Source organism: Octopus sinensis, linkage group LG1 (assembly GCF_006345805.1).
Source record: "Octopus sinensis linkage group LG1, ASM634580v1, whole genome shotgun sequence".
Classification (NCBI taxonomy): Eukaryota; Metazoa; Mollusca; class Cephalopoda; order Octopoda; family Octopodidae; genus Octopus; species Octopus sinensis.
In genome coordinates, this window is record NC_042997.1 from 99,089,349 (window position 1) to 99,115,293 (window position 25,945).

The following is a 25,945-nucleotide window of genomic DNA, read 5'->3' on the forward strand; positions in this document are numbered from 1 at the left end:
TCGAAGCAATGTAAATGCATTGTTGATCGTTTTCTTCAACTACAAGGAGATTGTTCATCGTGAGTATGCCCCGCCTCACAGTAAACAAGGAGTACTATCTTGACGCTTTGCGGCGTTTGCGGGATGTTATTTGTCAGAAAAGACTACAATTGCATGCGTCCGATGGGTGGTAATTGCACCATGACGATGCACCTGCCCATTCAGCGCAACTTCCGCAACAGTTTTTGGCTAGGCACAGCATTCCCCAGGTACTCAGAAAATCTATGATCAAACAAAACTTGTAAGTCGATGATAGAAATAAACAAAAACTTGTGAGTCAATGAGGGAATCTATAGGGAGCCAGTATCATGCTAGTTATAGCAGCCAAATTCCTTTGAGATCACGCTGTACCGTTTTAAAAAAGAAACGGCACATTTGACGATGTTCTTCAAAATAGTTCTAAACAAAGATGTATATTCGAACTTAAATATTTTTTATTTAATAGATCAACTCTACTGCTGCTAGTCTGGGGATGATTAACATAACCTTGCAAACTACTTGGTCGCTCATCCAGCGACAAATATTATCCAAACATTCTTCGTGTGATATCATCTTAAAAATACAAAGTACACTATGTGGTGCAAGATATATTTTGACAAAGAACGGCAGGATGGTCATATTTGAATTTTTTCTTTCTAATGTCTGCACGATAAAGCCGACATAGGGTTAACATCAACTAGATCTATAATAACACGTTGCACAAACTGTCTTTTTAATACTTTTACTGTGATGTGTTTATATACAAAACGTATACAGTGGGTCGTGCGATTACTTCTAGAATTTCTTGCGTTAAATATAAAATAAATGGAATTGTTAGCTTCATTTCTAACATACAAACACACCAGCAAACATATACGTACACAATCAATCATATATATGTCTGTGTATATGCAGGTGTGTCTATATGTGCATATTCATGTGTTGGGGCGTTAGTGCATAGCACAAAATGTAAGAAGATTATTCATAGTTGTAGCTTTTAGAGAGAAGTTTCAGATCTCATAATGAAGCTATGTGATGTTAGGAAGGTTAAAACAGTCACATGCTAGAATATAACATCTCCAACTGTCTTATGCTTGCTTCAACAATAACACGCAATATCTACTTTGAAATCATTATTATAAGTAGGCTATTAGCTTGATGAGTGTGTTGAGGCATAGCTCTTTTGAACTTTTACCAAGTCATTAAGAGAAGATGATCGAAAGAGCAAGCAAGAAAACCGGTGAGTGAAAAGCGAAATAATGAATGTGAGAAAGAGTATAATAAAATATAAAAAGAAACAGACAGACAACTACAATGTTCAATTATAATTCTTCGGGCCATTATCTTTAGAGATGAAATCTTGATTTAGTAATTAGATCTGTAAGACGATTCGATCCTCATTTGTCTTATTCTTTTTATGTATATAACACTGAACTGGTTTCGGATTCGAATCTTATTTTGGTGATGCTCTTTTCCGTAGGCCACTGACGCATGTACAATTGATGTTTTATCCTAAGGTTATTTAGTTTATACTCCATTATATGCAATCAAATTGAGCTGGACATATTGAGGGGCGTCAGCAAGCTCTATGTAAGATACTACTTTGGTTTTTCTAAGTTTGAAAACAAATTGTGAGGAAGGAACTATGAAACCGCAAGAGGTAAGAACCCCAAATCAGAGAAGAAACATTTAGTCAGGAATGGCTTTACATATGTGGTGCGAAAAAAGAAACTATGTGTATAGAATTTCAATAATACATTAAATACCTTAGTGGAAACATAGAGAATTTAAACCAGCAGTACATATAGAGCTTCCTAATAACCCAATCTTAAACACAGCACTGACATCAGATTAATACAGCACTCTTGACTGAAAAATTAATTTAACCTAAAAGTATTGTATTGTACATGCGTCAGTAGACTAATGCAGCGGTTCTCAAACTGACAAATTTATGAGAAGGCAAAGTAGTGTTTGCATCAATATAAGTCTTCTTTATGCTCTTTTGTGTTGGAAAAATATAAAATATTGGAAGTACAATGCACATAATTAAACCGAAACAAGATATATATAGAGAAATATTGATTTGAAATTTTGGTACACGGCCAGAATTTTCGGGGGAGTTGATTATATCAGCCCCCCAATTTTCAACTGGTACATATTTCATCGACCCCGAATGGATGAATAGTTAAGTAGACCGTGGCAGAATTTGAACTCAGAAAGTGAAGACGAACGCAATGCCGCTAAGTATTTTTGCCCAGCGTGATAACAAGTCTGCCAGCTCGCCGCCTTAACATGTAGAGAAATATAAAATATAATAATGTTGGTTGTGTTTCATGATAAACTTATTGATTTTTGAGCAGAATTCTTAGCATGTCACCTTTCAAATTTCCTGTTGACAAATTTTATACTTACTTATGTAGAAAATTCTTTTTCACAGAAATCAGTTGACCAACATGAAAGCAGTGTTTGTATTGGATAAGGCAATTAGTACACTCACTTTTTTAGTCTTCATAGAATCAAAAACACTGGACTAGTGTTTAATGGCATAAGTACCCATACCTTAGAAATAAGAGCTCCAGAAATAAATTCATTCTTATAGTATCTGCAAAAACTGACTAAAACACTTGGTAGTCGAAGCGGGAAGAAATAAAGAAAATACTGTAGGCGCCAAGATGAAAATATGTTCTCATTCCACATGAAACCTGGTACATGATCACATTCCCCATCAAAAACAATAAATATCTTTTAATGAAGTGTTATATATTCTGATTTAGACATGCATGTATATATGGTGGAGCTTCAAATGATATGCTTCAATCCTCCTATACAACAGCTCGGATGATCAAGCGGAATGTTGGAAGATCGATATTATGGCGGCAACGTTAATGATATAACGGGATTATTCGATGAGATATACGTATATGGGTATCTATGTAGCATGCTTTGTTGTTGTTGATTATAATGAGGATGTTTTGTTGTTTTATGTTACCAATCGTCTTTTCTAGCATGCTACCAGTTTACGGCTTTGAGTAAACCGAGTAATTTAGACTTCCCGATTTATAAATATGAATATTTGTCAGAGTAAAATTTCAGCAAATGATCAACATCAATGCCATAACCGTTCTGCATAGGTAATCTCGATCAGTTTATTTTGTTTTCTTTTTACTCGATGTAAATATATTTCTATTTGGAATATCCCCTGCATAAATAAAGAAAATACCAAATGTACATTAATATTGGTCTTAAATTTTGACACTAGGTCAGCAATTTGAGAAAGAAGCTAAGTCGATTACATCGACCCCAGTATTCAACAAGTGTTTATTTAATCGACCGCGAAAGGGTGAAAAGCAAAGTCAACCTCGGCGTAATTTGAACTCTGAAAGTAATGACGAACGAAATGTCACTAAGCATTTTGTCCGGCATGCTATCAATTCTGCAAGCTCGCCACCTTTAAATTTACATTAATATTAAATGCTACTTTCGCCATCAGCCACTGTACAAATTTGTACTGTGATTCCTTTGGAGCATTTACAACGTACATAGTAAAGTTTATGCTTATACAGCGAGATAATTGTTTCTAACTTAGGCGCAAGACCAGCATGTTTTAGAGGAGGTGGCTAATTGATTAGATTGACTTCATCTCGACCCCGGAAGGAAGAAAGATAAAACCAATCCCAGCAGGATTTGAACTCAACGTAAGCATCCAAAAGAAATAACTAATGTATTTTTCTGGCTGTCTAACGATTTTGCTCTCTAGCCGCCTTAGACAGAGAGATCATATTAAAACACCGAAATATATTCGCATACTTGTTTCTGTCATTGAACTGTGGCCATACTGAAACACCGCCTAAAATGAGTTTTCGTCGAACAACTCGAGTTTGAGATTCATTCTTTTGACTTCCTTTGCCGAACTAACGGCCTCCTTACGGGGATGTAATCAAACCATAATCAGTTGTCAAACGGTGGGAGGTGACAGAGTGACATAAAGACGCGCACAAATAGGCATATATATATATATATATATATATATATATATATATATATATATATATATATATATATATATATATATATATATATATATATATATATATATATATATATATACACAGTTTTCGATTAGTAGCATTGGTCAGAAGACACTGGAAGACATTGCCCCAGGTGCTGCTAAGTATTTTGCCCGGCGTCCCAACAATTCTGCCAGCCCACCGCCTCATTTAGTTAATATTACTAGCCCTGAAATTTTTGAGGAGGGAGCAAGTCGATTACAACGAACCCTGTGCTCAACTGGTACTTATTTCATCGACTCTGAAAGGATGAAAAGCAAAGTTGACCTCGGCAACATTTGAACTTAGAACGTATTTTAAGCATTTTTCCCACCGAGCTAACGATTCTGCTAGCTCGCCGCCTTATTTAATATAGATATTATCAATTGAATAATATGATTTTTCTCAACTCATGATTATTTCATGTTAGAAATTGTAATGTCCCCAAGCACAAAATGGGTTAACGTTAACTTAACTAAATGATAATGTGTTTGATCGCTATATTGAACAAGTTGATGGACTGAACACAATTTCTTTGATTGACTCCCATTTTATATATTTGCTTACAAATGGTTTTTAAGTTAATCATACATCAAAGCAGCACTACTACAAGTCGACATATAGCCAGTGATATCTATATATAAATGATAGATAAGCCGAAACTGTACATACTTTTTCATTTTTATGATAAAACGAAATTATAAACATAATTATAAACAGACCACTTTTATCATTCCGTTGTATAATCATAAGATATATTTGACTGTTATTATGCCGAAGTTAAAATATGAGTAAAATATTATTCATACGTAGTCAAAATTGGACTGAATTTTGTGCTACTAATTATTATAGTCACCGTTTCATGAAAGTAGCTTATTTACTTTGTACTTACGTATGCGAGAGTAAATCTATTGTCGTTCAAACATTTCATGTCATTTTTCACAGACGTAGCTTATCTACGAAGAAACAATGTGTAAAACTGAACCGATTACTTGATATTCAGACAACTTAATAAAGATCTGTTTCCAAAAGCAAAATTAGCTCAGTGATTATTAAAGCCTCTTACTTTCAGAAGACTCTGTAATATCAGAGCAAACCTTCTCCCCGCCTACTCGTATCATTGACTATCACCCTTGCTCCCCATATATTATTGATCCTCAAACCAAGCTAACATCTTGCGCTTTGAATCAGATAACTGGTCGGAGCTACGTTATTTATACGCTGGCTCTTATTGGCAGAAAATTTACTGCAACTCTGACAAATATGAGATAACTAAGATAGTGAATAACATAATTCACTTGCGTATGTCCCTTGACGTTCTCCATACAACTAAAGCTTGCAATCCAAAGATACCTAGGTGACTCACAATTCATCTATTATCAGCAACCTTGAAGCATTTCTCCACCATCACAACTTTTAGATATAAATTATCATGAAAGCTATGTGCTCTTTCATAAATTACTTGACTAGCAGGGTCTCTTGCCAATTAAGATTGCATTCAGCTCGTCATGAAAATCACCTCCAAATTTGTATAATTCCTCTGCTTTGTACACCTCTGTCGATATGAATTCTAAGTATATTACTTTGCCGATAGAAGCACAACATTTTCTTGCTTCCGACACTATACTGTATACCTCAGTCCCGCATGTCGCGCTACTGATTATATGCACTCTTCAGGTCAGAAACTATTTCGGTCAATTCACTTTAACAATGCAGCCTACCCAAATAATTTCCAATATACATAAACTTCTGATAGTGAACGCTTAACTGGTGTTTATTTTATCGACACAGAATGGATGAAAGGAAAAAGTTGTCCTCAGCGGTATATAAACGCAGAACAAAAAGAGCCGCCGGAATCACTGCGGCGCATTCTGTTTGAGGTGCTAACAATTCTGACAATTGATAATAATGTTTTCGCATTTTGGTGCAAGGCCAGCAGATTCAGCGGAGAGGCTAAGTAGATTACAACGACTCCAATGCTCAACTGGTGCATATTTTATCGTCACTTAAAGGACGAAATGCAAAATCGACTTCGGCAGCGTTAGAACTCAGGACGTAAAGACGGCCAAAACACCGAACAGAATTTGCCCAGCGCGCTAAGGGTTCTGCCAACTCGCTACATTAATAATGATAATAATCCATTCTACTAAAGGTACGAGGCTTGGAATTTTAGGGAAGGGGACCAGTTAATTACATCGACCTGGGTATTTCACTGGTTGTTAATTCATCGACTCCGAAAGGATGAAAGGCAAAGTCGACCTCAGCGGAATTTGGACCCAGAACGTAAAAGCGGACGAAATGCCGCTAAGCATTTAGCCCGGCGCAGTCACGATTCTGCCAGCTTCCGCTTAATAATAATAATAATAATAATAATAATAATAATAATAATAATAATAATAATAATATTATTATTATTATTATTATTATTATTATTATTGTTATTATTATTATTATATTATTTCTACTAAAGGTACAAACCGTGAAATTTTGGTGAGGGGGACTGTCGATTACATCCAGCGTTTTACTGGTACTTATTTAATCGACCACGAGAGGATGAAAGGCAAAGTCAACCTCGGCAGAATTTGAACTCAAAACGTTGCAGCAGACGAAATACCTATTTCTTTACTACCCACAAGGGGCTAAACACAGAGAGGACAAACAAGGACAGACAGACGGATTAACTCGATTACACCGACCCCAGTGGGTAGCTGGTACTTAATTTATCGACCCCGAAAGGATGAAAGGCAAAGTCGACCTCGGTGGAATTTGAACTCAGAACGTAGCGGCAGACGAAATACTGCTAAGCTTTTCCCCAGCGTGCTAGTGATAGTGTTTTCTTACATCTGCTATTTATATACGTGTTGTAATTGTCATATTCTTTCCATTGTTATATACGTCGGTGCGGTAATGTAGATTAACATATAGAATATCGTTGCATTTCTATGTAGCCTTGAATATATCTTTCATTCAGTGTACATAACTTATGAAGTATACAGGGACATGTTTGTGTGTCTGTGTGTGTGTGTGTGCTTATGTATAAATATAAATAAGTTCTTAAGGAGCCCTCCGTCGGTTGCGACAACGAGGGTCCCAGCTGATACAATCAACGGAACAGCTAGCTCGTGAAATTAGCGTGTAAGTGGCTGAGCAATCCACAAACACGTGTACCCTTAATGTAGTTCTCGGGGAGATTCAGCGTGACACTGTGTGACAAGGCTGGCCCTTTGAAATACAAGTACTACTCATTTTTGCCAGCTGAGTGGACTGGAGCAACGTGAAATAAAGTGCCTTGCTCAAGGACACAACGCGCCGCTGGGAATTGAACTCACGACCTTACGATCATGAGCCGAATTCCCCTAACCACTAAGCCAAGCACCTTCACAAATACGTTCTTACATACTCACACACAGACACATATATATACACAAAAATATATACATGCGTTATATATGAGTGTGTGTGTATATGTATGTGTGACTGTGTCTAAGGATGCAAATATATATGGATTTGTGTGTGTGTGTGTGTGTGTGTGTGTCTGTATGTGCGCGTGTTTGTGCGTGTGTTTATACAGTGATTAAGAACACATATTCATTTTCATAATTATGTGCATATATGCATATATTCATTGATATATACACACGAATACTTATGTATACACAAAAGGCATAACTGCACATAAACACACTTAGCATGCACATACAGTAAAATTCGTACAAATGAAACATACTGTGAAAATAATTACGATCTGTTATATTTTTATGTCAGATCGAAAAAAATATAAAATTTGAGCTGAAACGAAATGAGTTACTACGCGATTCGTATTTTGCAACAACCCTCTGAGTTAGTTCTAATATTAGATTGTGTAGATAGGATATATTGTCGTTGCTTTTCTTTTCTTATAAATAATTTAAATCATTATTTTTTTTCAAATCATTAATGTTTAAGCAAAATTCCTTTTTCCCGTAGGACATTTCAGCATCTATTCTTGTTTTCATGCAAACATTTGTGTGTGTGTGTGTGGGGGGGGTATGTGTGTATGCATATATATATATATATATATATATATATATAGATATATGCATATTTATACACAAATATATTGCGTATATCTCTATATATGAACATAAAGATATATGCATATATGTATGCATGTGTGTAGATATTTGTGTATCTTATCACTATATGTATGCCCTTCCAAATTTTTAATATCATCATCATCATCATCATCATCATTGTCGTCGTCGTCGTCGTCATCATCGTCATCATCATCATTTACATTGGATGTTATATTCATTGCAAGAATGGTTGGTTACTTGTTGCTGATAACGTCATTATTTACCATAGTGGGGTTGTTAGAGAAGAAGAAGAAGAAGAAGAAGAAGAAGAAGAAGAAGAAGAAGAAGAAGAAGAAGAAGAAGAAGAAGAAGAAGAAGAAGAAGAAGAAGAAGAAGAAGAAGAAGAAGAAGAAGAAGAAGAAGAAGAAGAAGAAGAAGAAGAAGAAGAAGAAGAAGAAGAAGAAGAAGAAGAAGAAGAAGAAGAACTGACCCAAAAAGATTTCACCAGCAGATTAATGATGAAAAAAAAACGTGAAATTCCCTGACGCAGATGAAAGTCGAAATTTTGTGGGTAAGATATGGAGTAAGAAGAACAAAATATAGGTAGCTAAATGGCTCTGCTGTCTGAAGCAAACAGCTTCTTATCCCCAGTAAGAGGCTATGAAATTCACAGAACAGTATTAGAAATACGAGTAAAAACGTTTAGCAACTGGAAAGCAGCAGGACCACATGGTGTACAGGGATTTTGGATAAAAAAAAGTTCAGTAGTTGCCATAAATTGATCGCAGGATAATTTAATGCATTGATCAATAGAAAGGAAGAAATCCCGGGCTTGTTGATAAAAGGACGAACGGTGTTGTGCCTGAAGGATGTATCAAAAGGAAATGCTGCTGACAATTACAGACCAATTTCCTGCCTCTCATTAATGTGGAAATTTCTGTCAGGGGGGAATTGCAGAAGAACTGTATAAATTCCTGGAGGAGAACGATATATTACAGCCCAAACAAAAAGGCTGTAGAAGGAGATGCAGAGGTACCGAAGATCAACAACTGATAGACAAATTATTAATGCAAGATTGTAAACGAAGGAGAACAAATCTGTGAATGGCCTGGGTTGACTATCGCAAAGCTTATGATATGATTCCACATTCGTGGATCATCAAGTACTTAGATGTGTTTGGAATTGCATAGAATGTAACATGTTTCCTGAAGACAAGTATGGTGTGAAGGAAAACTGAACTGACATCTTACAGAAAAAACTTTGGCCACACCATGGGTGTCAGAAGAGGGATTTTTTAGGGTGATAGCCTATCTATATTGCTTTTTGTTCTCTGTATGACACCCCTGGCTTAGGTACTTGGGAAAATGAACCTGGGGTACCAGCTAACGGAAAAATCCCAAATAATCAAGCACCTCCTTTCATGGATGATTTGAAACCGTCTGGCACGCTGAGACACACGTGAGTTCCTTGGTGAACACCGTCCACTGTTTTAGCACTGATGTTAGATTGGAATTTGGACTCAAGAAGTGCGAAATAATTTACCTAAAATAGGGCAAGGTACAGTCCCTAGCAGGGGTAGAATTACCGAACAGAGACCTGATTAAACAATTTGAAACGGAAGGATACAAATATCTTGGTGTACTAAAGTTCAACGAGATAATGGAAAAGAAAATGAAAGGGCAACTGAGGAGGGAGTATTTCCGCAGACTGAGGTTGGTGTTGCACTCAAAATTGACTGAATGGAATAAAATCCTAATAGTTAATACGTGAGCGATAGCATCACTTCCGTATGGAGCGGGAATTATAAAATGGCAAAAGAGAGAAGTGAAGAAAATGGATACAAAGACCAGAAAAAATGTTGACAGTACACGGAGACTTCCACTCTAAGAGTGACACCGATAGACTGTACTTGTCCAGAAGAAAGGGTGGGAGAGATTTAATCAGTTGTCGAGACTCTATCGAAACAGAGGAAAACAGCCTAGGGTGGAATATAAAACATGCCGTGGAGCCACTGTTGAAACATAGGGAGAAGAATAGCGTCATCAACACTGAAAACTGTGTAACTAAAGAAAAATTTAAACAAGAAATGAACAAAAAAAGCATGGAATGAAAAGAAAATGTACGGTCAGTTTGCAAGAGATGTGAACTCCAAAACAGGTACAGATGACCGGTGGCTATGGATGAGGAGTGACCTGAAGATAGAGACAGACACACTCATATGCGCAGCTCAGGAACAAGCGTTAAGGACCAACTATGTGAAGTGCAGATTAGCCAACACTACCGATAACGACAAATGCAGAATGTGTGCTGGGAGGGGTGAAACGGTATGGCACATCGTTAGCGAATGCCCGAAATTGGCACAACGCGTATACAAAAGTTGCCATGATAATGTGGAAAGAATGATTCATTGGGAACTCTAGAAATCATGACTTACAAAGACCAAAGATGTGGTATGAACAAACTCCAGAAAGAGTCATCGAAAATGAGAATTGCAGAATCCTGTGGGATGCAATGATCCGGTGCGATCACTCGACCAGACATTGGAATCCGGACATTCTTGTCGTGAATAAAAAAGAATGAACATGTATGATAAACGACATAGAATACCCCAGTGACAACAAGAGGAATGTGAAAGAAGAAAAAATAAACAACTATGACGATTTAAAGTTGGAAATACGAAGATCGTGGTCAATGAAAAGAGAAGACGTGATATCAATAGTAATTGGTGCACTTCTAAGTATCAGCACTCAACTACCAGCTTAACTAAACACTTACAAAAATCAGCATTGCTTGGAACTGCAAGAATTCTTCGCAGGGTCACTGAAGCATGACCAGTAAACACGTGTCACCTTAGTCTGCTGGCTGTAGACAGCTGACACTTCCCATCATACCCGGCAAAATAAACTGTGAGGTTTCATATAAAATAATAATGATGATGACGATGATGATGATGATGATGATGATGACGACGACGACGACGACGACGATGATGATGATAATAATAATAATAATAATAATAATAATAATAATAATAATAATAATAATATAATAATAATATTCCGTTCTATTATAGGCACAAGGTCTGAAGATTTGGGGGAGGTTACATCGGCCCCAGTACTGAAGTGAATCTCTGATCATGAGCAGAAGTAGTGGGAGCATCAAAGCTGTGTGTTGAGGTTTGAATAATTCACCTTTAGAAACATGGGTGGTTCGTTCAACATCCTTAAACAATCCTTATTCAGGGACCTTTTGAGTAGGATGCGCTACTCGACCAGAAGAAAATTCTAACTGGGCTCCACCTGCGAGCTCATGTGCTATTTATCTTGATATGAAATCCCCATGTCCCGCACATATGGTTGTGATGCATGTACCTGGTGCACCCTTATCAGACGGGTAGTCATGATGGGTATACTGGGCTTCGTATATTTTACCCCAGTGTTACTTTGATGGCATGCACTGCTCTACCCCTCAATAATAATAATAATAATAATAATAATAATAATAATAATAATAATGATGATGATGATCCCAATTGTCGTCCGAGCAGAGGGTTCAATACTACACAATCTGAAAAATCATCTGAAGACTTTAGAAACACTCTACAATCTAGTTATGTTGCTAAGCCGGCATTACATGGACGTGCACGCATATTGCGTAACGTAGTCTGTCTGAGGTCCTTGTTGTGACTTGACAAACAGTACAATCAACAACCTCACGTTATTGTATACTGAACAACGTCCATGATGATGATGATGATGATGATAAGAATAATAATAATTTACTTTATCAACAAAAACAATAATAATTTTATTTGCCACAAGGATAACAGATGATAGAGATGATAATGACAGCAGCGGCGGCGGCGATGGCGATGATTAAGACAACAGCATCCAAAATGTTGGTGATTAGGACATCGACCAGAATGATGATGATGATGATCATGATGATGATGACGACGACGACGATGACGACTACGAGGGTGGCGGCGGCGGTGGCCTTCGCGACGACGGTGGTGGTAATAGTGGTGGATAGTTGACCTGTTTTAGCAGAAAAGAAAAATATACGCGTTGAAGCCCAACATTATGGAATACCAACAGGAAATAGGTGTTGCAATCACACACTATAGAATGCTTAAGAGATTCGCAAAGTGTCCATACTCTTGGATTATTGAACTCACGCGAACAAGGAGATTGAAGTAAGTGATCCAAATATTATTGCACCAAGGCACCAGAAAACGAAATATCATTCAATCGAAAGTTGCAAACGGAGTTAGATTATAAAGAGAAATTTAAATGCGAGCAGAATGATTTAGCCAAAATTTCATGAAGACGATAGTGTTATAATTTGTGATGTACACGTGATGATGATTCAGGAAGATAGTATTTGAAGAAAAACTACTAAATTCAAAAATGAAAATTATTTCCGGTAAATTTCGGAGATACTGAATTTATTGGAAACAGGAAAGTAAGTGCATAACAAACTTTAAATCAAGGACAAATGGTGGTAATTTTATCTGTAGATGACATGGTGAAGACTTATTAGGGTAGTTCTGTCGTTAGTTAAAATGAATTGCTCTGAGTTAGAGTGGTTTTATCGTTAACTAAATAAAAATGGCAATAAAGAGGGGAGTTTGATCGTCGAGTGACTAGATAAAGAAGAAAAAATTTATGGTAATTCTTCAGTCAGATAAGAAAATAAAGTAAAGAGAATGAGAATATTTTTACCGTAGTATAACAAAGAGGACCGATCATTGTCTACAAAACATGTAAATTTTTCATGTTTCAATGATTTACGATAGGCATTATAAAAGTTAGCTTTCATTTCTAAATTTCTCAGATGATTTATTTTAATTTTTATTCATATTATTCTACTGCGGTTTACACGTGTAACGCATTAAGTAGGAAGCGAAATCGAGATTATAACTTAGAATACGAATGTTTTTATTATTATTTCTATTAGTTGTACGACAATTGTCTGATAATATGGAACTAAATCAGATACAATACATGCAAAATTTATATTATTAATATTCTTTTTAAGACAATTGTATGATGAATAAATATTATAAAGTAAGTGATGTATCCAGAGATTAGTAGTGAGACTACGGTACTCCTTTCACAGGGACTGAGCGTTCAAGCCAGTTATAGGTACTTTTCTCAAATATGAATATAAAGAGATATTAAAGTGCACCAGCAGTTTTAAAACTTCACGAATATAGTCTTACCGAAGCAGGTAGATAAAATCCAGATAATACAGATACATAACGTCTTCCATTTTGTCCCATATTTAGGATCGTTGTCTTTAAGTAGAACAAGTGAAATGTACACAAAAAGAATATAGTTTGAAAATATTTTCTCACCTACGACGGCACGTTCAGAACTACATCAATGAACTTTACAAATCTCAAGCATAAAAGAATTAAGGAAGAACGTGTTTTTTTTAAAGACTATATATATTTCATAGCATCCTATAAATTTCCAGAATGCATACACTCTTATAAGACAACAGTGATATTTTCCATAGGCGCAACTGGTCTTTATAAGACATGGTTTTAGAAATACATTAAGAGTTCGTTTTCTTTAAAAAGAATAAAATACATCTCAAAAATCATGCATAAAACGTTCAAGGTCAACGAATGGTATGTGAAAATACTCTTAGAAAGTTAATTGCCGTTATTATTATCCTGAGGGTCGTTTTAATCTACTGATTTGCAATTTGTCAAAGCTTTTGAAGAGGAGATGTATCGTTTAAATTGTACCAGTTTTAGTTGTAATGATATGAACTTTCTTAAATATATATATGTGTGTGTATGTATGTATGTATGAATGTATGTATGTATGTATGTATGTATGTATGTTTGTATGTATGTATGTATGTATGTATGTATGTATGTATATGTATGTATGTATGTATGTATGTATTCATGTATGTATATACCATTTAACAAGCAAGTCGATGAAATAGTTTCAGTTCACTTCTGCCCACCATTATCATCTTTTGGCATTACTATATCTGTAATTCGTGCATTGTCATTTTTTCATGGAAACTGAAATCTGGTGCCATTTCTGTGTGGTAAATTTCAATTCTGTTCTAGCATTGTCACTTTCTAAGGAGTTTATATCAATTTCATATGATCGTCATTCAGCTGGTTTTCGAAGAGGCTGGAAATGGTCTGCCAGACGCATATAGAGCAGTTTTGCTACTGACCTATTCAAACTGGATTTATTATTATCGTTGGTGTTGTTTTTTTTTTGCCATTATTAGATTTATTGCTATTGCTGTCTTTTCTTATATTCGTTATTTTTATCATCATCATCAGCATCATCATCATTATTATTGTCATCATCATCATCAGCATCAGCATCACTATTATTATCATTATTAATATTGTCATCATCAAAATCATCATCATGTTTCATTTTGTTATGCTGTGAGGATTGATCTGGTTTGACGTTGTGTTATTATTACTTGTGTTCCTTTTGTATTATTCAGCTGTGATTGTGCAAAATATGTATTGTGTGACTTGTGTTATTTAATTATCATGATTTGTGGATGTTTTCTGACTTGGTGAAGACTGGGAAGCCGGAAATAGAGTAGTCTATTGTTTGTTTACATTGGCTGCGCAGACCGCAGTTGATGTTAGACTCTTGTTTTGTAATCATATTTTGATAGATGCTGTCGTTAAATATTGATCTCAAGCAGCTAACATCATACCTTCCGTTTCTGCCTTTAGTATAGGGGTATTCAGCCATTGCTGAATTTCATATTAGCACATTTACTCTATGTGGAATCAGAACATCGCATGTTATATTTTTTACGTTTCCATTTTCTATGATTCCAAGTTCCATTTTGATTACATTTAATATATCAGTTTACGAGTTTTTAACGTTTCTCTTCATTTAAATCCTTAATGTACTTAAAATTTGAATTCCATTATATAATTTTAAAGCCTTTTTCTGTTCTCTTTTCAATGCTGCCTAATTCTACTAATCTGTGTATTGTTATTATCACTATTGCTATTTCCATTTATTATTAAAAGATTTTATTAAATATTCTATACTTTCAACTTTTGTCCTGTACATGAGATAATCGTAAATATATGGTTGTTGGGGGAAGAGTAGCAGCTTGGTGAATAGATCAAATCCTACAGGTCTATAAATAGATTCGGCAAATGGTGGGTAGTTCAGCCATAGAGACAAAAGAATTTTCGCATTCTTCTGGTCCGCAGAGTTCAAATGTGTTTACTACTACCAGCGACCAGTGAGAGCGCTGCCCTTGGCCTTGAAAAGAAGCAATTCAACCTGTTTCATTTGTAATTACTGGTAGAAAAAACAATAATATATATATATATATATATACTTCATTTAAAGCAGCAGAAAATTCTACAAAACCTGTTACTCTGAGTTTCGCGTTGCTCAGATTAACAGGTTTTATAGAATTTCCTGCTGCTTTAAATAAATCATATTACTCTACCACTGGTATTTGAGTACACTTTTTTTCCACCTTGTTTCACATTTATGTATTTACTCCGGTGTATATATATATATATATATATAATGATATGCACATACACACACGAACACACACACACACATACACACACACACACACACACACATACATATATATATATATATATAGTGATATTTACGTCGTTGAATTTTTGAATTTCTGAATTCAATTGTGTTGTTGCAAAAAAACCTATTTTTACATATTAGGGTAGTCAGGGATAAGCTTCATACAAAATTTAATATATTAAAGTTTTGTTTTAAATCTGATCGTTTATGTGTTCGAAAGCTGTAGGTATGTAAGTTTCCTAATTTATTTTGAGATCTTTTTAAAATATTCACAGGATATTGTATATATTCCAGTCTTTGGGAATAGTAGGAGGAAGAGCTGTTCTCGTTGAATTTTTGAATTTTTTAATTTCCTATTCTTTTTCTTTGGGAATTTCTCTTTTCTTTTTAAAAGTTTTGCTGTGGTTTACAGTTTTTGTAGTTGTACAGTATATTTGTTATCCTGAATTTAATCGTGTTGTTACAATAAAAGGCATGTTTCATATTCCGGTAGTCAGGGGAAAAGAAAAGATAAACTATTCACACAAAACTGGAGATATTAAAGTTTCTAAATTTCTTTTGAGATGTTCGTTTGTATGTCCTTTCAGAGAAGACTGTAGTGTTTTTGCAATAAAAGGGTGTTTACATTTTTGAATACTCCGGGAGAAAGGAAAGGAAAGCAAACGAAGGTAAACATTTTCACAGAAAATTGTAGACATTAAGGATTTAAAATTTATTGGAGATGATCTTTTGTCTGTCCGAACAGAGAAAACAATAGCGTTCTTGGAATAAAGATGATGTTTACATTTTCGAATACTCAGGGAGAAGGGAAAGGATAGGTATTCACAGAAGTTGTAAATATCAAAGATTTTAAAGCTGATCCTTTAGGTGTTCGAAAACTGTAGATATGTAATTTTCTTAACTTATTTTGAAGAAAATTCAACATACTCACTGACAGTTATTCATATTCCAGTCTTTTAGAGTTATTTTTCAGTTGTCCTACTGGTATGTATTAGTGTTTCTGTGTCCTTAGCTGTTGACAGGTCAGAACAGCGAAAAACACGTCCATCCGATTATTCCATTATTATTATTATTATTATTATTATTATTATTATTATTATTATTATTATTATTATTATTATTGTTGTTGTTTTTGTTGCAGTTGTTGTTTTTATTATTAATGTGAGGACGTATGGTCTACTGGTTAGAGTGTTGCACTCACAATCGCTAGATCGTGATTTCAATTCCTAGGTCGGCTAGTGTGTTGTGTTCTTGAATAAAAACATGTCATTTCACGTTGCTCTGTGATCACTTTCACACTTGACCCGTGGAACATCGTGCACCTGTTCAGGCAAGATCGATTTGATGGAGAGAGTGGGCTAACGTGCGGCACGAACATTTGATCCCTATATAGAAATCATTTGTACAGGTCGTTCGGCAAAATGCTGAACGTTCATACGCTGTAAATGACGGGAGAGTCCATCATTATTATTGTTATTATTAATAATAATAATATTATTGTAAGCGTGTAAAAAGAAAAAGATAATGCTGATGATGATGAAGATGTTTTTGGTATAGTGGTGGTATTGGTGGTGGTGGTGGTCGTCGTCGTCGTCGTGACTGTGGTCGCTTTACATGTATATATTTATGTGTGCATATAACCAATTTTTGTTAGAAACGACAAACCATTTCATTCGGATATATACTATATTTGTTCGACCACAGATGCTCCTTTGTCATCTTGCCACAGTAAATCTAATACCTCTTTGGGAAAATATAACCAAGGAGCCAATTATTTACAAATTGTGATACAAAATAAATTTTAAAATAATGAAAGTCAACATATGCTACTTAAGAATTCTAATCTCTAAGAAGAGTTTATAATTCATGATCTAATCCCGTTAGACTTGAAAAAGTACAAGCACGTCTTTTGTTGGCTTATTGCTAAAAATAAAATGAGGCAAATGTAATTAATACTCACGTTATGGACCACACCGGTTTGGGAAATTATCAGCTTCTTCAGAACTGTAAAATAATTTTTAAAATATATGTTACTGTAATATATCTAACAAGCGAGAAATTGTAGTTATTTCATATTTTTTAATCAAAGGTGTTAATGTATTATACGATTATCCACTACAAACCATTGATTATATTTAACTCTATCAATGAAATAAGCGTATACACCTTCTCTCCGACTTAGGACCGAATTCCGTTTCGACTGACAGGTCGTAAGTCGATCTGATCGTATGTAGGATTAATATTTTTCAACACTATTTTCATTCAAACGCAACAGATGTTTGAAAGCGACTGAGTGAAAGACAGTGACAAGTAGTGGATGCCTGGGTTTGAGGGAGGCTTGCATTGCCAGATACTGCTATAGTTAGCATACGTGCAGTTGCCCAACGTCAGGAAATTTATTTATTGTGGTTTTAAGTGCGGGTGGTCGTAGGTCGCATAATACGTAAATCGAGAAGAAGGTATATATATATATATATTCTGAGACCCACTTTGGTCACGACACAGACCTTGGGATTGCACCTAGAAAGTTAACCTTCCAGACACAAGTCCGGGCAAGGTTCTTTATGGAAGACCAGCAGTCGCCAATGCATACCGGCCTCCCCTCTCCACGCCACCACTGTTATCCAAGAGAAAGACAAGGGCCGATACAGCTTGGTACCTGTGACGTCTTAACTCATTTCTACAACTTAGTGAACTGGAGCAACGTGAAATAAAGTTTCTTGCTCAAGAACACAACACGCAGCCCAGTCCGGGATTCGAGCTCACAACCTCACGATCGTAAACTTGACGCTCTAACCAGTGAACCATGCGCCTTCACCATATATATATATATATATATATATATATTATATATATATATATATATATATATATATATATATATATATATATATATATATATATATATATATATATTATATATATATATATATATATATATATAAGAAAGTTGGTTTGTGAAAGCACGTGGGTGAATATATAAAAAAATAGTAAAGAGTGAAAAAACGACAGAAGGCTTAAATGTTAAAAAATATATATATTTGCGTCAATATGTCTGAAGAATATTAGAAAATTTTTAAAAAAAATTTTTTTTTTTTTTTCCTTTATAATGACATAATTTTTAAAGAAAGACCGGTTTCGCATTTAGCTTTTCAAATTTCTTGTGACGTTATGTTTATGTTTATTAAACATAAACATAACGTCACAAGAAATTTGAAAAGCTAAATGCGAAACCGGTCTTTCTTTAAAAATTATGTCATTATAAAGGAAAAAAAAAATTTTGTTTTTTAATTTTCTAATATTCTTCAGACATATTGACGCAAATATATATATTTTTTAACATTTAAGCCTTCTGTCGTTTTTTCACTCTTTACTATTATATATATATATATATATAGTCTTACTGAACTATACAGTTAGAATATACACATACCAGCCAGTTGAGAGGAAGATAGCAGTATGTAGCATTCCAAATAAACAATCGGGTGCGAGCATATTCGACGTTTAGAGTATGAAAAAGTAACGGAAAATAGTACCTGTGGTAAAAAAAACTCTATTCGTAATGGGAGCAATTTAGTGCAATGTGTGAATGATTTTGTGCAACTTAAGTAAATGTATCCTATAATTACAGAAATTGAGGTGAGGGAAATAATTCAGGTAGGTCAATGACATGGATTTAATTTAGGTAAGTGATGTTATTCTTAATGACGCATGTCATTAAGTACTTATTGACATTAATGTAATTAATGAATTGAAATCTACCTTATATTTGGAGGAAGAAAACACATACCTAACGGTAATTGATAGTGAATTTCAAAGAAAAGGAAAGATAATTTCAAGAAATTAAGAATCAATTTTACAGAAAATAGAACTTTCGTATATAATGGAGAAATCTTCATATGAAAGTAGACAAAGTTACAGACATGTTTTTGATTGACTAAACATTATCAGCCAAACAAATTTCTTAAGTTTGCTTTGTTCAGGGAAAATGGACAGTTAGAAGTAAAATATATTTTGGTTGCAGTTTCCATAATAACGGAACATAATCTCATGAGAACTCAATTGGAGTAGTGGCTGAATTGATATAGTTCAGGTAAGTGTTGATGCACGTAATAAAATACACAGAAAATCCTAATGAAGTATAATTTGCCTCTAGTTGAGAAAAAGAAAATAAAAGGCTAAAATTAACTGACAGTGACTCGCAAAGAGGAGATAATTATAAGAAATTAAAAATTGATTCTACAGAAAATTGAATTTTCATGCTTAGGAAAACAAATTTAATTTTTGTTAGTAGAAAACCCTCATCATTGGTTATCTGTAATTATTTTTTATCTTCTTTCTCCAAGTAAGAGGCAAATTTCTATTCATTAAGATTTTTGGTGTACTTAATTAATTACATCAAGATTTAATTGTATTCCATCACTTGGTTTCAACAGTATTCAGAATAAATTGGTTTAATAAAGATCACTGGAAATAGTGCAGAAAGTTGAGTGTAAGACAAACTGTCGAAATGTACTTTTTCAACCTGATTATAGTAGAATTTCCGTTTCTCGTTGTCTTATATAATCTTGTAGCCGATGGTATCTGCTTCAGTACTACAATACTTTTGAACTAGTTGTCTACAGTTTCCTCCTTCAAATGGGGAAACATTTTATTGCATGAAACTAAATCAATGCTTTGCATGTTCGAGAAAATGGAGATTAAAATCTCTTATTTTGGCGAATAGAAATTTACGACACAGGCGTCTGGCTTATCCAAAATATGTTAAGAATTTCCATACTGTGAATGTTGCAAACGATAGGGTGAGCAAGCACCAACTATCTTCAATTCCATGTCATATCAGTTTTACAACATTTGTGTCATTAACGCCTGTGCAAACTGCATTAGTGCCAGAATTAGATTACTCATTAACATTTCAGTTGGCTTTTGTTTATCACCTGGGATAATTAAAATATTACTTTTTGACGAGGATAAAGGCAATGTACTTTTATTCAATTAGTTAAAAACATATATTGTAAACGTGCTAAATTTCCCAGTGATCTCTAGAGACTGAAATGAAAAGAAATGATTTCAAACCATGATAGAAAGTTGGATGTGGTCTGAGCTTACTGTGAGATTGATTAGTTTTGTATCTACAATGCTTGACACAGAGATAAGTGGAATATTGATTTCTTATATATGCATTAGGCCCATTTACTGGAGGGGTGGGACTCTAGTCGATCGAATCAATCCAGTAGTTATGTTACGAAACTTGGAAGGCTGAAATTAATCCCCCAAGAATTCGAAAAGCGATCATAGGAGGTAGCAATCGCATACTTTCAGACAGCTAGTTGTGTGCCATTTTGCCAACCATCAGATAACGAATATCGATTGAACACCAAGCCAGTTAATTTACTACGTACTACATTTTTCTTTAGTAGAAATCGTGATTAACTGACAGTTGTTTATCCTAATGACTTTCGAATATATTATCGTCTTGCTAATAGGTGTTCTAGATATAGTACTCCATAACATATATCTGTATACACACACAACACACACACACATACATGTATATATATATATATATATATATATTATATATATATATATATATATATAAGTATATATATATATATATATATATGTATATATATATATATAAGTATATATATAAGTATATATATATATATATATATATATGAAAAATCTAAGCTTAAGCCATTTAAGCAACCTTTCCCCCAAAAGCGACGTAAACAAAGAAACCAAAAACAATAGAATGATGAGAAAAGACAGCTAATGAAAATTAATTAAATACGTACGAAGGTAATTTATCTTTAGATTAGGTTATCTCTAGCAATATAAAGGAACATTCGATAATTTATTTTAAAAGGCATTAAATTGTGTTTCTTCAATTATTTTAGATGAATTATTGTAAATATTGATGAGAAAATTTAACTGTAAAACTAATTTTTTACTGACTTTTTTCTTTTCTTTGTCGACATAATGTTTCAAACGATTTGCTTTCTGCTTGCTATCTATGTTTCTGCATGAGCTAGAACTATGAGGCAGACTCAATGCTGTCAGATTTATCAGTCTATCTCTCTTAGTCACCGATTTCATTGTAATGTCCATTCATCACATCTCCGCTTCTCATTAGATGGCATGAAACTACTTTAAAATGTACGTATGAAATTATTTTTGTCTTTCCGCTTTCGAACACATACCAACTTCTTAATGTGCAAAAACTCTCATATTTTATGTAAAATAGTGCATTTTTATTTTATTATGTTCGGCTTCGACTCTAAAGAGTCCGACATTATATGTATGTGACTATATTCATGTGACCCGCATAATCATAAATATAATGCATCGATGGATGGTGAAAATTAATTCATTTTTCTAGGACTGTTTTGCCAGTGGCATAATAAATAGCAATAAAGTTACAATGCATAAAAACAGTCCGAAAAATTAATTTCCCTAATACTTTGTTTATTTTGGAAAAAACTAATACAATATAAAGCTTGAAAACATAAAATACATAACACATTTCTGAATTTTAATCATTTCATTAAGCGTATGTTTCTTATACATACACAAACTCTCAACTCATCATAAAACTTGTGTGTGTGTCTTTGTGTGCGTGCCTGGTGCGCGCGTGTGTATGTGTTTATCTTCAGTGAATAAAAGAATTTAATTGACGTTCACCTTCCATTTTTACGGGACCTGCCGAAGCCATTGAAAAAAGATCAAATTCAACAAGCTTTATTCAGTTTATTGTTCTATTCATTTGGAAAATTACTCTATTCAGCAGTAGCTGACGCAAAGTAAAGAATCAGGAAAAATGTGTATCTCCCTTGAACAACTGTTATGACGTAACACTTCCACTGTACTATAAATGTAATCTATAGGGCTTTGGACAGTTACATGCTAACAAGGCAAATGCATGGTTTTATAAATATTGATCCGACCTCTATACACGCAGGGGTTGGTAGTATTTTTGAGCGAGAAAAACTAAATTTAATATGATCAATTTGAATGAGTTTTGTTTTACAATGTGTGAACTTCCGTAGAGATGTGATGAATTGAGATAACAATTTTAACGACGTAGAAAGCTAACATCCAGGCTGCCTTTCATAAACGAACGGAGACGACGAATAAAAAGCAAATTGTCGTGATCATGTAGCTGCTGCTGCTGCTGCTGCTGCTTCCGCTGCAGCTGCTGTTGTTGCTGTTTTTGTTTTTGAGATTTTACTCCTCGTTTAGCCCTTATCCATTAAAACAGTTTCCTATCCTGTCGTTTGCGGATCACTAAAGTTACAAAGCTAGTACAGGGGGCCGGTGAGCTGTGTTCAAAATCTTAAAAGTTGCTGTGTAAAATGTACAGATACTCAAAATTGGAACTGCAAATTTATAATTATTTAATAGACAAACTCAGTAGACAGACAATGCAAAATCTTAGGGACTGCAGCAAAATTCGTTTAGATAAATCTTCTTAATAGTTAAAATGTTATGAATCACTGGATTAGACCTATAATCAAAGACGTTTCGTGGTGCTTATTCTTTCATTTTCTAACAAGAGAATACATTATCTAATATGTCATTTTATTTGTAAGACTTTAGGGTATAATTTGGGTTGAATAAACATACAGAGACTGATATGTTAGCTCGTGTAACGTTCATGTCTTTTCCAATATGGTTGTAAGCACGAGTAATGTTTCTCTACTTCAAGAGTTGATTGGAAATAATCACTTTGAATATGTATAAATGTTTTTTTCTAACATAAGCCGAAGGCGACAAATTAGTAGAGTGGGGTACAGATCCTAGTGTATTCACATTACATTTCTGATTTCCTTATTTCAAGCATGGTAACGAAATATAAATTTGACATTATATGCATTTGAATAGAGATTGGCAAAATAAAACAGACAATATAGCATGATACTAACGAACTACAGTTGCATAATCTTCAACATAGATTAAATGATTTAAGCAATATTTTATTAGAAAAAATCCAATATTAAAGATAATTGAATCTAGATTCTGATACAGCGATATACAAACACACACACACATATACGCATACATACACACGTAAATACACACATACACACACTCACACATATTATATATATATATATATATATATATATATATATATATGAATGAGGATTTGGGTGACTACATTATTGTTTAACAAAAGATCAATATGTAAATATCCTGGAAGAGCCATTTCGAGTTTAGCCATCGTTATATTTCGTTTCCACAGTTATGATAATACTATATAGTTGCTGATGAGTCATCTCTGTATATATATAGTATTAATCAATAAAACAACATTAATGTATCTCCTGCAGATGGGTTGACGGTGTCAATGTTTTTATATTTTTCCTAACAGGATATATTCCTTTCTATACAACAGCCTTAACAAACAGCATACACAGAATGGCATTGGAAGCCTTCCTACCCATATGACCTCTCTGTGGTGCACAATTACAGCACTAAGAGACTGGAGCTAGAAGAATATGCAGTACTAATGACAAGTCACTTGTGCCATAATAACCGGAATATCATAAGTCAATAAGCAATCAGATAAAGCCTTGATTAAACACTATGTTTTTTTTAATTTCAATATGTACATTGTTAATAGTGTAAATACAATTGATTTTGATACAGAGATTGTAGTGATATTAGTTTACATATGCATGCATCCATCCATACAAATGTACATATATGTGTGTACGATGGAAATCTTTCAATTTCCGTCTACCACATTGAGTGACAAGGCTTTGATCGACCTGAGGCGATAGTAAAATCACTTGCGTAAGGTGTCCCGCAGTAGGACTAAACTCAGAACCGTGTGGAGGTAATCAAATTTTTTACCACACAGTCACGCCTGCGACTCCGTGATTTGTTTTTGCTATAAGGCCTTAGTTTATTATGAGAGCTCTTTCGTTTGACACTGTAGCAGCAGCATCGGTAGAAATATGAGACATGTCTGCGGAACTTCGTTTCCTTCGTTTAACAGTTCAGCTAGATATGTGAATGGCTTTTGAATTGCTATAACAAATTCTTTGAAATCACAAGTTTAAAAAAACATCTTTGCATGGTTTACGGAAGAAAGAAAATGTTATTTTAGTTACTATAAAGACGGAAATTAAAAAAACCTCGCAGTTCGTGTCCCTCATAATTGCAGTAGCTGTACATGTTTAATAAGTAATTAGGTACAACATGAGACTCGACCTGACTTGTGAACTAAAATTAGGAAGAGCTTAAATATCTTTATACACAACTCCTGAATATAAACGTGCGAATATTAAGTCGTGCACCTAAAAGCATTGGTATTCTTATTACATGATATATATTTAAAATACAAATACCATTTGAGGATGAAACAATTTTTACCGACTCTGCTTGTTGGTCCTTAATAAAGATCATCGATTTTAAACTCCATCTACCACTTTTAACAATGTAAGTAAGATACGCGGCATGTAACAAAACTCCACTACTTAAATATCGGATAGACTCCTTAGACATTCTTGCGCTGCATTAAGCTAGAATCTAAATAGTAACGTTATGCAATTCTTGTTGTTATCTGAGAAAGTAAAATATTACACGACTAAGGTTACTGGGGTATGTCAGTAACTTGAAACTGCAATCAAAGTTCAAAGAAATCAATGCTTAATAAGTTGCTTTTTAAAGCTGCATCTCACAGTTGAAAGTCACTAATTAGATGTAGCGGTAGATTCATTAATAGCAACAAAAAACGAAACACAAAATAAACACATATGTAAAATAAGCCAACAAATATGCAAACTTTAATCGATGACACTAATTTTGTACTCTCACTGTATCTCACACGACATCAGAATCAAATTATAAGCGAACTATTCAATCGATGTAAAGAAAAAGCCAATGATTAAAGGTTTTTAAACAGAAAATATCAACTGGAATGCAGGATATTGGTCGATATCAATGATATAGGAATAGTATTTCGAATCGATGATTTTTATGTTTAGAATAAATTGAGGTAACAGTAATATATTAATTAGTTAATGGATATTTTTTGTAGATCAAATAAATAATGAACCGTATATGAAAGTGTTAATACGTAGAAATAGGTGTATGTTATGTGCATGAAAATAAGGCTAGGTAAAATAAACAACCGAAGGTTTTTTTTTTTTTTACAGACTGTGCACATGTACATGTATGCGTTTGCGCTTGCATGTGTGTGTCTGTGTGTGGATGTCTCAGTGTGTGGATGTTTGTG

At 34.2% G+C, this 25,945-nt stretch overlaps 1 protein-coding gene across 4 annotated transcripts in view; it reads right to left on the bottom strand.

Moving 5' to 3' along the window:
• LOC115215683 overlaps positions 1–25,945 on the bottom strand; it is a 376,881-nt gene that overhangs the window by 249,407 nt on the left and 101,529 nt on the right. For all 4 annotated transcript variants that reach the window (XM_036503202.1, XM_029784977.2, XM_029784994.2 and 1 more), the window contains exon 2: positions 17,657–17,700. The gene's annotated coding sequence lies outside the window, so the exon portion shown is untranslated. The remainder of the gene's footprint in view (positions 1–17,656; positions 17,701–25,945) is intronic.